Raw genomic sequence first — 3002 nt, 5'->3', positions numbered from 1 at the left:
ATTTTTTTTTTTTTTTTTTTTTTTTTGTTTCATTAAATATATAAAAGTTAAAAGCAAATATATTTATTATAGTAATAGAGATATTATTAATAGTATAATATTAAATTTAGAAGAACATCTTTGTATAATTATATATATATATATATTTTTTTTTTATTTATTTGAATTCTTTTTTAATGTAATATATTTTATAATCTTTTATTTTATTAAAAAAAAAAAAAAAAAAATTTTATTATTAATTTATTAGTTTTTATATTTATCTTAAAATATTCTTATTTTTTTTTTTTTTTATTATTATCTACTTTTTATTGTTTAATAATATATGCTTGTTCTTTGATGATAATAAGATGGGCTTTTTATAAAAATAAAATTTAAAAAAAAAAAAAAAATAATATTTTTAAAAATATAATTCATTTATGAAAAAAGAAAATTTTTTTTTTTTATTTTGATTATTTTATAAATTTATTTTCTTTTATTTTCAATTTGGGATATATGGCATAAAGCACCTTCTAAAGATATATAATATGTAGTTATAGTTTTTAATTATTTAATGTATGCATATATATATATATATATATATATAATAATAAGCCCATTTTATTATTAATTTGTTTCCTTATGTATTCTTCATATATGTTAATTATTTTTTTTTTTTTTTTTTTAAATTACAATAAAATTTTAAGTTTATATATAAAATATTTTGATTAAGGAAAATACATATATTTTTATTTTATTAATGCTTAATTTAGAAATATTAACACATCTGTTTAAAAGAAAAAAAAAAAAAATGTATTTTTATTTTATTAGTTAAATTGATAATATTTATATTAGTACAAAAATATATTACATAAATATACATTTACTAAAATACATATATTACAACTCTATAATATCTTTATAAAAATTTTATGCACGTATAGCTCCTGCATTTACTTTTATTATTATATATTTAAATACTTAATTACACATGCTTTTGCTTAAAAAAAAAATATATATTTTTTATGAATTATTGATACTTTTATTTATATATGTATCTTTTTTCTTTTTTATTTTTTCTTTTTTATTTTCAATATTATATATATTCTTAGAGTATAATTTATTATTTAAAATGTATCCACCAATTTTTTTAGGAAAAACAGAAAAAAAAAAAAAAAAATGAGATTTAAAAAACTTTTTATTGTTTGGAATTTATTTTTTTATTTTCACTAAATTCTTGTTTTTTTATATGTATGATAATATATTCTAAATAATATTTTTATTAGATATTATAATAAAAAGAATTTTATATTATAAATATATATTCGTATACATATATATATATATATATATGATGATACATTATAAGATACATAAATAAGAATGATTTTTTCTTTTAATTTATGAATTAATATGTAATATTTATTTTAAAACTATTAATAATATTTATATATTTATATATTTTTATAATTGTGATTTTTATGTTTTTTCTCTATATATATATATATGTAACTTAATTTTTTTTCTTTGATATTTCCTATTGATAAAATTTTAATGTAATATATTATTCTGTTACTTATCTCCCATAAAAAAAAAAATTACATGAATAAATGCATCTATATAAAAATATATATATCTATTTATTTTGTTTAAAGTAAAGATATTTAATTAAAAAAAATATATATATATATATATATATATATATATATATAAAATTAAAAAAAAAAAAATTAATTGATTAAAATAAAAAAAATATTAGATATAGAAAATTTTAGAATATTTTCAAAGATATTGTGTCCTTATAAAATTAGTAAAATTTTCTATTAGTTATTTTTTTCCTAATAATATAATTTATGAACTTGTTTTATTTAATTTTATATGACTATTTATTAATTTTTGTTAATTCTATTTTTTTTTTTTTTTTATTAAGTGGAAAATACATTATTTTCCATTTTTCATTTTCTTATAATATATAAATATATATAATTATACACCATACATATATTACTTAAATAAAAAAAAAAAAAAAAAAAATATATTAATTGATTTTTAAAATTCTTATAAAAATATATTACTTTCCTTTGATTTACTTCATGTATATATGATTTCATATATTTAATTTTACATAGTAAAATATTATTCCTGCTATTTATATTTAAAAAATTAATATTTGTTCAATATATATACATATATATGTATATATGTTTATATATATATGTTTATATATATGTGCTTATATAGATTAATGTGAATGGGTATTTTTTCTTTTCTTTTTTTTTTTTATTGTTTTGTTTATTTAAATGTGATTAATTTGTTTTAATTTTACTTATTACCAATGTATCGTTGTTTTCATTTTTCCTTTTTCTTTTTTTTTTTTCTTGTTTTTTTAATTTTTATTTTTATGCACCTTTAATTAATTATAAAATTGATATATATTATAACATGCAAATTTAAAATATTATTGAACCTTAATATATAAAATTTAAAAAAAGAGATTAAATGTAGAATAAGTGTATATGTGTTTTTATTGTTGATATTAAGAAAATTTATTTTATTTCTATTAATTATTAAAAAATTAATTCTTTGAAAAAAGAAATAATGTATATAAAAATAAATTGTTGTTAAATTTTAATAAGAGATGTCTAAATTTAAACAATGATCTAATAATATAGAAAAAAAAAAAAAAAAAAAAAAAAAAAAAAGGGATATAAACAAGTGCAATAGAAAAGTATTTTAATTTATATTTCAATTTTTTAAATCTTATCTATATAATATTACAAGAAGCATACATTTTACTTTTTCTATATTTTAATTGAAGAATAAATATTATGTATATTTATTATTTTATAAATTTATTTTATTAAGTGGTTTTATTGGGCATTTTTAAAAATATTATATTATGAAATTATTATTATGTACATATATATTTTTATTATATTACTTATTACATTATTACAACATTGATTATAAATAGATACAAAAAAAAAAAAAAAAAAAAAAAAAAAAAAAAAAAAAAAAAAAAAAAA

This window comes from Plasmodium gallinaceum (genome assembly GCF_900005855.1).
Source record: "Plasmodium gallinaceum strain 8A genome assembly, contig: PGAL8A_v1_141, whole genome shotgun sequence".
In the NCBI taxonomy this organism is placed as follows: Eukaryota; Apicomplexa; class Aconoidasida; order Haemosporida; family Plasmodiidae; genus Plasmodium; species Plasmodium gallinaceum.
The sequence above is the reverse complement of the archived record's forward strand: the minus strand, read 5'-3'. Positions refer to the sequence as shown.